Genomic DNA, 13,572 nt, shown 5'->3' on the forward strand with positions numbered 1-13,572 from the left:
AACATTTATTTGTAGAGATATATAGACCCCTATGCTCATTACAGTATTATTCACTATGGCCAAGACATAGAAACAACCAAAGTGTCCTTTAATAGGTAATTGGATAAAGAAGAAGAGGTACCTATACATAATGGAATACTACTCAATCATAAGATGAAATACTGCCATTTGTGACAACATAAATGGATCTTGAGACTATCATGCTAAGTGACATAAGTCAGATAGAAAAAAATCAAGAACCATATGATTTCACACATATGGGATGTAAAACTAAACACAAAAAAAATAAATGAAATAGACAAACAAAAATTCATAGACACAGACAACAGTTTAGCGGTTACCAGAGAGAAGTGGGAGAGGAGGTAGAATAGGGTAAATGGGATCCATTACATGGTGAATGAGGAGCTTTGACTTTAGATGGTGAACCCACAATGCAATATACACATACATGATGCATTGTAGAATTATATACCTGAAACCTATATAATTTTATTAACCAACATCATCTCCAATAAATTTAATAAAATTTTAAAAAAATTAAAAATCTTTATCTTGCACCAAAATAAATTCTAAATAAATAAAAGTATAATTATGAACATTCATTAATACTATGATGGAGTAATAACAATTAGACATAACCTCTCACTGTAACAAGAAAATTGCAAAATTATTAAAATAACTAGTCTCCAACATTATACATCAGGAGCATGGGACAGGGATTTTTGGTTCGTGACCCCTTTGAAGCCTCCCAGGTGTAGTCTGAAACTAGCTCTTATATGCTGAGGACAGGGAGAGGACAAAGAAAATGGCAGACCAGTCCATACTGGTAAGTATCAGGTTTAATAGCCAAGGGAACTTATTTATGAGATTTGTCTTGGGTGGCAGCAAGACTAGTAGTTTTCTGCACTTGCCTGTCAAATCTCAAAAGTTTATATAGAGGCCCTAACTGGGATCAGTCGCATACCCAAACCAGGTATTTTCGACACCACATTTCTATCTCCAGGTTGTACTCTTAAAGCAGCTTCTGAGAATGGGGAAGACAGAGCAAGAGATGATGTTCGGCTCTTCAGTCAACTGGCAGTTACATTTTTGATGCCCTCCTCCAACACTCACTTATGAATGGCTCTTACAATCTCACATGCTTCCCTTTTCCAAAATGTACCCTGAGCAGTCAGCAAGGAGTTTCACTAGCATGGAGGTGGCTCATTTGGTAGGTATCTGATTACAATATAAGCACATGTAAGAGAAGACACATATTAAAACAATAATTCCCAAAATCAGTGACAACTTTGTCCACTAAGAGCCCCATGGTCTGAATCATTCAGAGCATTTACTTGTGCCTTCATGGGATTTAATAAACATGACACATTAGCAGACTCATTGGATATGAACACACAATATACTGTTTGGGTAATGACAAAGGTGCCTCCTTGAAAAGCAGTAATAATGTCCAAGGCCGTTCTGTTTTAGACAACAATTTTTTTCATTGAGACATTTCGATGTTCAGTAAGGACAGGCTTTATTGGCTATCCTTGAAGGCTTACCAAATGAACTTAGTAAGTACTTCTATGTGTGTTAAAATGTCCTCCAGGCCAAAAGAGAGAACAGAGATGGTGGCCAAATGATTGTACTAATGGAAACAGAATACATCCATTTGACCTTGAGGATAGGGCAGTTGGTAATTACTGTTGCTGTGGGGTGGGTTCTCTCCTGCACCCAGGGAAAACCCTGGGTGCTGCAACTCAACTACCCAGGCCAAAGATTTGTGTTATACAACCATTGAGTCAGTCCTATTCCATGCCGCCCAATAAATACTAGGATAGCACAAGCAGCCAGTGTCAAACCAGTCACTATTCTGTAATATGACAGAATGACTACACAGTTCCAGTGATATCCATCCCATATGCCTGGTATAATTGCTTGTTTTGTTTAGAGTGATTTTTCTCTTTCCAAATATAGGGATGCCTGGGTTCTCAAATGTGGATAACCTGGGGTGAGCCACATGAAGCTATCCTAATATAAGCACAGCCATCCATGGCTCTAATTATGCTATTTTTAGGCTCTTTTCAGTCAGTAGTTTAATGAGCTGCCTATGTGGTTTGATTGACAAGAAAAGAAAACCCATGCCCAATGTTAGTGTGTGCCACAGAGCAGGTCTTTGGATCAATATTAGTAATATAAGATGAATTAAGAGTACTAGTTCTGTCTTGTTCTTCCTTAGGGCCATCTAATCTCCTGATGCTCCTAAGAGGTGTGGTTGCCCACATCCCCAACAGCTGGATTGATTACTTTGTTGGACAAATGAGTGAGCCCACTGTGGAAAGGTATTTCCATTAAGAGCCCATCCCATGACCAGACACCACGGGAGCAGCAGAAGTTGCAAAGACAGATATGTAGTAGGAACTTGTAAAGGGAGGTCTTTCCCCTCTATAAAAATTAGACTTGTGGCCTGATCATTAGATGTGGCTGCAACTTTAAGAATCTGACCAGGTTGTGCACACCTTCCATGTCAGCGGGGAAGGCACCACTGTCAGGTACGGGGCAGGATATGCCAAACCAGGACCCCCACATTCTCCCTTCTTTTAATGGTGCATGTTCTATTTTAACTGTAATGTGTTTCAACAGGTCCATCTTGTAACATGACAGGCCCTACTGGTTGATTAGTCAAATGTATTAAAACCTAGAATAGAACTTTACTTCACTCAGCCAAGGTTGTATTATCTGTTAATAATTTAAGGGGTTTTTTTAATATTTCTTATTTTTCTTCCTATCAACCCTGTTGCTTGTGAGTTATAGGGGAAATGGAATCTCTGTTGAGTACCATGTTCTTTTGCCCACTCTTGCATACCATAACCTTTGAAATGTGACCTGTGATCACTATTCAGCATGAGTACCTACCTGTACATGGTACTCACTTTCTCTAATCCCCTAATGGTGACAACTTGATTTGCAGAGCAACAAGAAAAGTTTGGGTTAAACCAGACATAGCGATCACATAGACCAAGGCAGATTTAGAACACCAACTTGAAGGGAGGGGCCAATATAATCAATTTGCCAGCCAAATAGAAGAGGTGATAGGGTGAAGTACTGGGGGAGTTTGTGTGGAGCTACTGTGCCCTCTCCTGGTGCACCACCCTCTCAGAATTTTATCGTGTTCACCAAACCGGGAGCTCTCAAAGCTTGGCAAGGGTTTTCTAGGGATTTCAGGAAGTAGGCATGACTGATTAAATCACTGGTCATTGGTGATTGAATTCAATCTCCAGCCTCTTTCCCCTCCATGGCGTTGGTAGGTGTGTTGAAAGTTCTAATCCTCTAACTATCTGGTGACCAGCCCTGTCCTGAAGCTATCTAGACATGCCAAGGGTCACCTCATTAGCATAAACTTGGGTAGGATTAAAATCATTCTTTATGAATAATAAAAACTTTCCTATCGCTCAGGAAAATTCAAGGGTTTTAGGAGCTCTGTGCCAGGAACTGAGGATAAAAATTAAACATGTTTTTTTTGTTTGTTTGTTTGTTCGTTTTATAGCACACAAGATTTTTGGACTGAACATCTGGAAGAACAGAATTGCTATTATTTGAAAATGGGAAAACTTCAAGTAGTTTTAGTTTTGACAGGAAATAATAGTTTAGTTTCAAAAATGTTAAATTTGAAATGTCAAATAATTCTCTAAGAGGAGATATTAAGTAGCTATGTCAAGAATAATAAACTAAGTTAAAATTTAATAAAATATTGCTATAATTATTAACATAAATTGCAATAACACACACATATTTAAAGTGAGCTTATACTAATAAATAAGAAAAACACTAGACTTACGATAGAAAAATAATTATGCCATGCCACTCATTATAGAAGAAGCACAAAAGCCTAATCGGCCTGTTGAATAACCCAGTACTTAATAAGTCAAATTAAAATATGATTTTGTTTCTTAACAGACATGAAATTAGTGTTAATATTGGCAAAGGTGAAACTGTTATGATAATAACATTGATGGGGAATGTGTAGTGTTATTATTTATAGTACTAATATAATTTGAGAGGGAAGAACTCAGTGATCCATATCTAACAGCTAAAATATATTCATCTCCTTCCATGAAATAATTAATTTTATACATTTATCCTAAGAAAATAAGGCTTTAGTAGGATCTACATTTGAAGTACTATGATTTTATTTATGATTTTATTTAATTTTTTCCTTCTTCTAAATGGCTTATTAGTGTTGAAAGAACCCATAATTATTTCGAAGACAAGAATCATGCCTTATTCCACTTTAATAAAACTATAATATTTAAGATTTTTAATCATTTAAAATGATTCCTGTTTCCCAAGTGTTATTTATACAATAAATCTGAAAGATCTGCTATTAATTCATTTCAGAATACCGTATTTCCACAAAGCTGTTTATCACTTAAACTCTAGGCCCATGTGAGTAGAAAATTAAATTAATAAGAAATTATTATAATAGCATCTCTAATGTATTTGATATAGAGGAACACTGATTAACTGGGCAAAGACCTTCATATTCAAATATAGTACTTCAGTAGTTGTCATGCACAATTATTTAGCTATTAGGAATTATATCAACATTTGCTATCTAAGGTAGCCATATGTCCCTATTTGCTTGGGTCAGTGCTGGTATATAATTGATATTCCTAAGTAAGCTCTAATCATACTTTCACCTTTATATTTAAAAAAGTCCTAGTTTGAACAACATCTCCACTTACCCATACTGTAGGCTTTTCTTTAAATATAAATGTGAAGATTTAATTATGTGCCAAGGAATATTCTTTCATACCTAGAGAAATAAACCCATAATGAATCCTATTTACAAGCAAGAATCCTCCAGTATTGGTTTACAGTAAGCTACATATTCATCCCTTTCTATTAAGTAGCATAGGCACAGATTCCCAATTAGATACATGAGTAAAACTGAAGAGAAATGCCTTTTATGCAACAAAGATTACAATCCAATTTAGTAGCCATATTTAACTCTTTTAATTATTTTTATATGAACAACTAATGCCTATTGAAAACTCAAACAAGAAAAATAATATTATAAATAGCTCATATTTTTAAAATATTCCTTCCAAATATTTCTCAAATCGATGAAGGGCTACCACCTCAATCTGAACCACTACGATTTCCTCTGGACTACAGGAGATGTAACTAGGCTCTGGACATGCATTGAGTGTGTCCTTAAATCTGTCCTTTCTTTAATTTGATGATGTTATACTCCTCCAACTCTGTACCCTATTCACATAATATACTCTAATTTTAATGACCAATTGATTCTTAGTAGTTTCAAATCTCCTAACTCTCCAGCTTCATGTACCACACTATTTCTGCCATCTGTACTCCAACACTCCAGCCTCCTTCCAAATCCTTGAGGTGTCATACTGTCTTCTGCCTTACTCATTGTACGTGCATTTCTCTGCCTAAATGCATGACTTCCCAACACCTATTTTATCACCTCCGAAGTATTGCTTATATAATTTATTTATCCAGATTCAGCTCAATTCCTAGGACAACTTCCTGAATAAGTCAGTGATGAGACAATATGAGACAATATTGCATGGTCCTGAGTACCCATTTTCCTACCTCTTTTTGATAACTTTTCCAAGAGCTACCTCTGTTAACCTAAATAGTGTATAAGGAGAAACCAATGCCACTGGCTGATGTCAATGTGCTTGGTATCAAGAATGTGCCCAGGTATGAAGAACCTATTGTTGGGATGCAGATTTTAGGCCTTGGAATGTTATTCTTTGGCCCGGAGATCCCTTGACCTATGTCCTGTGCCTGTGTGTTCTCAATTCCTCTTGGACCACCCTAAGTAACAAGGTTGTAAGGATGAAGTTTGTTCTCATACTTGGAGTAAACTCAGCTATGTACCCAAGATGGTTTCTCGCTACTAAAGCCTTGGCCAGAATGCATGTGAGGCATCCACACATGGCCGAGGCTGTGAAATAATGAGAGCTCAGGGGGCTGACTAAGTGTACCCTACTATTTTTCTGGTTGCAAGTTTCCCTTATTTTGTATTTTCATGGCATTCCTTTTTTTATCATTTACTATGATCTCAATTGTTACATTTGGGCAATTGTTTGGTTAATTTCTGTTATTTCATTTGAATCTATGCTTCATGAGGAAATGAAAGAAATGATTGTTTTGATTTGTTTTGTTTTGCTTCATTTTGTTTTGTTTTACATGCATCTCAAATTTCTGGCACAGTGTCTTGTACATAGTAATAAACCCATAGTTAATAAACATTCTTGGATGAACAAAATATATGATAAATCATTTAATTCAATGAAGTGGATGATATAATAGGTATTTGCAGATGGGATGACATTTCAATGCCTCTCAAGTTATCCCACAATGAAAGATAAATTATATGCTTCTGGCAAGAAAAAAGGACAGATTTAAGTGTTTGATGATATGGACCCATCCTGTTAAGCTGATGTTACATAGATTATTTAAATTATGTAATTTATGAATTAGAGGTGTAAAGGATGAGAGATGATGAAATATTTGTCTTCATTTCAGAAAGAGGTGATGATATAAATGAGAATGTTGATAAACTGTTTTCTTTAAGATTTTTTTTAAAGGAAGATGACGGCATCTTATATTTAAACACTCATAAGGAGCACTTTGCATGGATTCTCTAATTTAATTCAGTATCTACCACAACAGGACCTCAATGAATACTTCTGGATTTATGTATTAATAAACAATATATCTCACAGAAGTTTAGCAAGGAAGTGTAATTAAAAAATCCAAAATGTTTGCTCTGAATCTAAAAATTTGTCTGTCTTAATCGGCCACTAAAATGATGAGGCATAGAAGTTATGTCATTATACAACTTTTTATAAAAGCCTTGCTATGTATTAGAAATACATTGGTTAGGTATTAGCCAAAACTTTGCAAGTATGAGTTTCTCAAAATGGTTACTAATGTTATTGTAAGATCTTTGTTTCTTTGAATTCATTAAGTTTTAAATATCCTTGCTACCTTTGCCAATCTCCTTTTTATCAATTTTATTATATACGAAATAATCTTATATTATATATAGTTTATTATGTTGATAATAAATAATAAATATTATAAAACTTGAAAAGATAAAGGCCCATAATAGTAAAATTTAAAAACTTGAATAATAAAAAAAAAATCTTCAATACTTCTGAAAGGGAAAAAAAATGTAAACCAGACAAGAGCAAAATTTACAATGGCATTGTGCTTTACAATATCTAGGTTTGTTTCTAGAAGACATAAAACAATATCTTTAATGTTCTAAAGGAAATTCAATCTTGAATAACATATGTATGCAGTTTATAAATCCACATATTTTATACAGGCAATAAATAGTTCATTCAATTTATTTCTCATGAATTATTTATTGGAATGATGCTTGAGACCACATACAAAAATTTAAATCTAGAAAGAAGAAAACCTGGGATCGATGAAAGAAATAGATACAAACCATCGAGGAAAGTCATAGGATGAGTGATGCAGCAGAGTTGGGGAAAAAAAGAGCCCTGGTTGACTCCTCCCTACCTTACACCATCCAAAACATCAGCCCAGACAAGTAATAGACTGAATATAAGATAAAACATTAAAGTCCATTGACAGTCTTGAAAGATAACTTTATGTCGTTGGCATGGGGAAAGATTAATTAAATGGGATAAAAATGTACTGACCATAAAGTAAGCAATAAAATCAATCAAACTGTATGAAAATAAAGAAATAACTTCTAGTCATAAAATGATATAATAAAGTGATCAAAAATGCAGTCTAGTCAATGAAAGTGATGATGTGCAACACATTTAAACAAACCTATATAGAGAAGTTATTGTCAATCAATAAGAAATTTGGCAGAAAACCCAATAAAAAATACATAAACATAAACAATAAACTTTTTTATCATATAAAAAGGTAAATACAATATATACAAACAACCAGAGAAATATAAATTAAAACCAAAGTAAGATGCCACAACAGATCTACAGAATATCTAAAACATAAAAATTGAAATGCTATATGTTAAAGATGAAATAGAGCCCTAGAAATTCACATATAATGTTGGAAGTAGTATATACTGGTACCTCCACAGTTGTAAACAGTTTGGCAATATTATAAAAATTGAACTTATGATATTTACAGCAATATTTATTTTGGACAAATTCATTCTTGGCCAACAAGTGGCCTAGCAATACATTTAGAAATTAGGACTGATTACAGTCTGAGTAATTCCTCTTGGTTAAGGCCACTAAGGGAGTTTTTATAGCAGATGAAATGGATTCAGGAAAGTGGAAATATGATGATCTAAGCTAGCATAGTGTTAAATATAATGAAGGAATTTAAAGATTTTATCAACAAATCAACTTGACTATCCCACAGTCTGTCTCATATACAGAACGTTTTTGGCCTGCAACATCCTCTATTTATCTGGTCATTTTTTTTTTCACATATAAATACATTTGTTGCTCTCGTGTGCTAGTTCAGTGAAAACAGACACTTATCAACATCAAATATCTCACACTAGACCATTATACGTACTTTAAATCAAGATTTTCAAAAAGAAGTTATATAGAAAATGCTGTTGTACCATGCCCATACCCCTCAATACTTATAATTCAGAGCATCCCAGCCTCACTATAACCCCTTTGACTGAGCTATCCCTCTAGCCGTAAGAGCCTGCCATCTCTGCCTGTAGGACAAACTACAATGTTGGGCAATTAACACTCTCTTGGTGCAGTCCTCAGACAAGACCAATAGGCATTGGTGAATAAATATCAAGCTCATTTATCTCTCAGGCCAGAAAACCCTGAGTCCTACCTACATTGATACTACCCCCCAGGTTTCCTCAGTGACATAAATCTATAGTGGCCCACAGTGGTAACTTGCTCTGTAATGGACCATTTCTTGACATCTTCTCCCTTCCTTTCTCAATTACCCATCTCTACTATTGTTTCCCAATATTACTTTCCAAATAAATAAAGTAATCGCAAAGAGGTCGGACTGGGTCACTTGCCTTCTCAGAGTGATCCCTAACCCTCAGTGGTCAGAAAAGAAATGGATTATAGGGCAGCTACTTTAACTTCTTCCCCATCTAAATACAATGTTCAATAATCTCTGTAGACAGTTTTTTTTTGTTTGTTTTGGTTTGGTTTTTAAATATTCTTCTACTCCCTTCATTGACTATCCTTTTGTCAGAGATATTTTCTAAATTTATTTTTAGTCTCATAATTATTAGCTTTCATTATGCTTTTCAAAAGTAAGCTAAAAATGTGTGTGCTTTTGAATGGCGGTTGGTAGAGAAGCTAGTGTACATTTTTTCTGATGGTCTCAGTAGTTTCATTGGAGGGATATCTAACTACAAGGATCTGTAGAATTGTCTCCTCTCATACTCAGTCTATGACATGGGAACATCAGCATTCCACGAATATCAGAAGTAGTTACCCCAAAACTAAATCATTGTGCCAAAGCCTATCTCTATTTCAAAGTGAATCTAGTGGAATCAAGTCTTTTTGCTTATAAAACTGAATAAAATTAGATAACAATTCCAAGTAAGAAATAAAAATCTGAAATCTCAAGAACTTACATGATGATTCTCATACCTAAAAAAGAGAAAGATACTGTGATCTTACCATGTGCCCCAGATGGAGGAAAACTGAAATGGGTTTAAAGAAATAATCATGCTCTTAAATATTCACTGAAAAGTAGATGAAAGAAAATTTTTCAGGAAAAAAAAAAAAAAACACCATTTAACCTAAGAGAAATCAAATAGCCCTTGGCCAAATAAAATATTTTAAGAGAAATTCAGGAGGGAAAAAATCATGAAAAAGCCTAAAGATAAATGAGACTAAGAGCATTTTAGGAAAAAAAGAGTCTGACGTGACTGTGGAACTGAAAATAAAGGAGAATAATATACATGGATCCTATTATTGGTGATGTAGTGGATCTACTTAGGGATTTGGATATATTTAAAAATCAGTGGAAAAATATAAAAAGATATTAACAATAATGTGATAGGATTGAGATCACATTCATAAAAATACCATTGCAGCTTTTGTGGAGGAAAGACTTGGAGGAAACAAAGGAGAGAATTAAAGCAGAATAGATCAAGAGGGCAGACTAGGTAAAAGCGAGGTTCGCCTCGTCTCAGGTCCACATTGAAATTAAAACCAAATTATAAAATAAATTAGAACCAAATAATCAATGTGGAGAATCACCTAAAATTCAGCTAATCGTTACACTTAAGTCTGATAATTTAAAGAAGGAGCCACATCAAAGCCGGTAGGAGGGGCAAAATCGCCAAATCCAGCTGGACCCTCACCAGCAGGTGGCGGAGGGTCTGCAGGAGGGAGAGCGAGCCGCAGAGGCTCTCCTGAAGGAGAGGGGGCTCCTGGCCTCATTAGGGGCTCTCCAGCCCAGGGTCCCAGCCCAGGAAAGAGTATAAAAAGCAGATGGGATTCCATCGATTCCAGTCCTCTGGGTAAGACGGAAGGAGACTGAAACCCTAGACGCCCCTTTGAACAACCCGCGCACAGGCTTTCTGACCTGGACACTCACTCAGGACACCAGCGGTGGGGCAGAGGCTCGCGTGAGATTCATACCGGGAAAGACCGCATTTCCTGGCACTAGAACAAGGGCTGAAAGGGCAGCCACCATTGTGCCTTAGTCCAGCCCCGCTATGGGGCAATCTACAGACCTCGCCAGCTTTACTGTCCAGACACCCCCCACAGGGCCTTTAGGAAGCGCTGGCTTGAGGACATCAGCCCACCCCACCCAACATGCAGATTCCCCAGGGGCTTTGTTGCTAGATGGCTGCCACGCCCTGTGCCGATTCAGGGCTAAACGTTCACAGCTGGCAGCCAGCACTGTGAGTGAGCATTTTGGAGATAGATTCAGGCATATTACTGCTGCCAACACAAACTTAGGTGGATCTTAGAGATCCATGGGCCAGTCCCAGACAGCAGCTGGTCTGGGACTTCTGTGGGAACACACAAACGGTTACTGAACTTGCTGCAAGACTGAGACTATATTAATCTGACTCCCATTGTCTATCTGACACCTTGCCCCACCCAACCCACAAATTGCTCCAGGCATCCCATTGACAGTCAGCAGCCACTGCCCTGCCCCTCCCACCGGGTCTCCCAATCCACACTAGCAACAAACTTTGGCTAGCACAGGGTGGGCACTGCAGGGAAATCAATTGCAGCCAGACCTCTGCTGCCTGTAAGAGTTGCAGTATTGCGCCCAGGGATCACAGGGGTCTGTGGGACCACCCCAGATGCAGCTGGTCTCACAATGATCTGTGACTACAGTGGGAATGCCCAGGCACAGAAGTTGCAGCAAAACTGAGGCTGTATTGGCCTGATGGCCCTCATCTCCCTGAGATCCCACCATCCAAGCCGCAAAGTGCCAGCAGTCCATTGACAGGCAGCCTCCCTTGCCCTGCTTGGCTCTGGGATTGAGCATTCTGCGCAGGCGATAGACCTTGGCTAGTGCTGTGAGTGCATTTCAGGGAAAACAGTTATGAGCAGACCACTGCTGCCTGTAGGAGCTGCAATATCTCTTGAGGGGATCACAAGGTTTGTGAGACTGCCCAAACAGCTTGTCTTCATGTAATCTGTGACTACTGTGGGAACATGCAGCCACAGAAATTGCAGAAAACTGAGGCTATTGGCCTGATGGCCCTTGATTCCCTGAGCTCCTGCCCCATCCAATACACAAAGTGCCCGCAGCAAGTTTATAGGCAGCTGCCCCTGCCCTGGGGTGACGCATTCAGGCCTGAGGTGTGCAGCAGCTGACCTTGCTACAATTGGAAACTTTTTCAGGGAGCCACAGAGACAGCGCTGGCATATAAACTGACACTGCAGTAGAAGGGGGAATTTACTCAATGGATCCAGGAGACTTCCAGGGTCCCCACACTACCCAACACATATCTCACCCAGATGTTATTTTAGTTTCAAAGACTTATGGGCACTTGACAGACAGTGTCAGGCCTGGAGGAGCACTGGGCTCTCTGCTAAACTGCCCGAGGTCAGGGACAGGTAATAACCAGACCACTGCCTACAGCATTGTCTCTTCCACTTACCTACAGTCCAGCATAGGCAATAACCATCTGGGGTTTGCTTTGCAGTTCCCACTGGGTAGCCCTGAGCAATCAAAAGCAATGGCTGACCTTAGGCCATCTAGCCAAGGCTGAGAGATGAAACAAATATTCCTGACACATAGAAATAAACACAGAGAGGCTAATAAAATGAGAAAACAAAGAAAGATACCACAAATGAAGTAACAGGAAAAAACTCCAGAAAATAAGCTAATTGAAATGGAGACAAGCAACCTACCAGAGACGAAGTTCAAAATAATAGTTATAAGGATGCTCACTGAGCTTAGGGGGAGAATGGAAAATACACAAACACATGGAGGCTAAATAACATGCTACTAAACAGTAAATGGGTTATCAATAAGATCAAGGAAGAAATCAAAAGACATCTAGAGACAAATGAAAATCAAAATCTATAGGATGTAATGAAAGTAGTCCTAAGAAGGAAATTCATAGCAATACAGGGCTACCTCAGGAAACAAGAGAAAGCTCAAACAATCTAACCTTACACTTAAAAGAACTAGAAAAAAAAAACAGCAAACAAAGCTCAAAATGAATAGAAGAAAGTAAATAGTAAAGATCAGAGAGGAAATAACCAAAATAGAGTCTAGAAAAACAATACAAAAGATTGATGAAACCAAGAGCTGGTTCTTTGAAAGGATAAAAAATATTGACAGACCCTTAACGAGACTCATCAAGAAAAAAAAAAAAAAAAGAAGACTCAAATAAATAAAATCAGAAATAAAAGAAGAGAAATAACCATGGACTCCACAGAAATACAAAGGATCATAAGAAAATACCATGAGCAATTATATGCTAACAAATTAAATAATCTGGAAGAAATACACTCATTCATAGAAACATACAATCTCCTAAGGCCAAGTCAAGAAGAAACAAAAAATTTGAAACAATGATTACCACCAATGAAATAGAATCAGTAATTGAAAACCTCCCCAAAAAACAAAAGTCCTGGACCAGATGGCTTTGCAAGTGAATTTTACCAAACATTGAAAGAATTAACACTTACTCTTCTCAAACCATTACAAAAAATTCAAGAAGAAGGAAGGCTCCCTAATTTCTTTTATGAGGCCACTATCACCTCCATTCCAAAACCAGACAAAGGCATAACAAACAAACAAACGAGCAAACAAACAAACAACTATAGTCCAATATCTCTTATGAACATTGATGCAAAAGTCCTCAACAAAATATTAGCAAACCAATTCAGTAATACATTAAAAATATCATACACCATGATCAAGTTGGATTTATTCCTGGAATGCAAATCAATTAATGTGATACACCACTTTAACAAGTCAAAAGATAAAATCATATGATCATATCAATAGATGCAGAAAAAGCTTTTGACAAAAATCCAGCATCCATTTATGGTAAAAACTCTCAGCAAAGTGGGAACAGAAGGAACATGCCTCAACATAAAAAAAGGCCATATATGACAAACC

This window comes from Rousettus aegyptiacus, unplaced genomic scaffold (genome assembly GCF_014176215.1).
Source record: "Rousettus aegyptiacus isolate mRouAeg1 unplaced genomic scaffold, mRouAeg1.p scaffold_m13_p_4, whole genome shotgun sequence".
Classification (NCBI taxonomy): Eukaryota; Metazoa; Chordata; class Mammalia; order Chiroptera; family Pteropodidae; genus Rousettus; species Rousettus aegyptiacus.